The sequence below is a fragment of the Leptonychotes weddellii genome, unplaced genomic scaffold (assembly GCF_054177405.1).
Source record: "Leptonychotes weddellii isolate Sample4059 unplaced genomic scaffold, ASM5417740v2 HiC_scaffold_45580, whole genome shotgun sequence".
Classification (NCBI taxonomy): domain Eukaryota; kingdom Metazoa; phylum Chordata; class Mammalia; order Carnivora; family Phocidae; genus Leptonychotes; species Leptonychotes weddellii.
Genome location: NW_028012509.1, coordinates 1 through 806, shown reverse-complemented (window position 1 = coordinate 806; position 806 = coordinate 1). Strand labels below are relative to the sequence as shown.

The following is an 806-nucleotide window of genomic DNA, read 5'->3' as shown; positions in this document are numbered from 1 at the left end:
TATTTCAGAAGCAAGTGAAATAAACAGAAGCACCAGTTCTTTAAATTACTCTTGATCACGTAAATGAGCAAGCAAGTCTGTTCCACGGAAGCAACACTGGTGCGGGCGGCACCTCTCTGAGCCTGTGATGGTTGCATGTGGAGATCAAGGACAGTGAGGCTGGCTTCTTCAGTTGTTTCTTGAAGCAGCTGGTGGACTTGGTTTGCAGGCTTGTTTGCAGTGTTGCTGCTCACTGTGCCTGCCATTTGCTGCATGGAAGCATCCAGCGTTGCAAATTGGTGTTCATGTTGTCCATTGGGACAGAAATCTTTTCAAGGTTCATACCTCTCTGTAGCATCCCAACACTTAACCACACGGCCATGGCCTTTGTTAGTGCAGTTTGAACGCTTGCACCACAGCATCAGACCTAGCACTCATGCTCAAGAAATTAATTGCTTGGTTCTTCTGGTGGATTGTGTTTTCAGTGTGTGTTCTTGCAACATTTTGTTGCTCTTCTGAATGGCGTTTTTTGGACCCTCAACCTTTTCCGCCTTTCCTTCTTTATCATATTTCTTGGCATTCCTATTAAGCTCTTTCACAGAAAACTTCACATAAAATAGGGGTTTCTCGGGCGCCTGGGTGGCTCAGTTGGTTAAGCGACTGCCTTCGGCTCGGGTCATGATCCTGGAGTCCCGGGATCGAGTCCCGCATCGGGCTCCCTGCTCGGCAGGGAGTCTGCTTCTCCCTCTGACCCTCCTCCCTCTCATGCTCTCTGTCTCTCATTCTCTCTGTCTCAAATAAATAAATAAAATCTTTAAAAAAAAAAA

At 46.8% G+C, this 806-nt stretch overlaps 1 pseudogene; it reads right to left on the bottom strand.

Annotated features, from left to right (window-relative positions):
- Positions 1–49: 49 nt before the first annotated feature.
- On the bottom strand, positions 50–614 carry LOC115936536 (charged multivesicular body protein 1b-like; annotated as a pseudogene).
- Between the last annotated feature and the right edge of the window lie 192 nt (positions 615–806).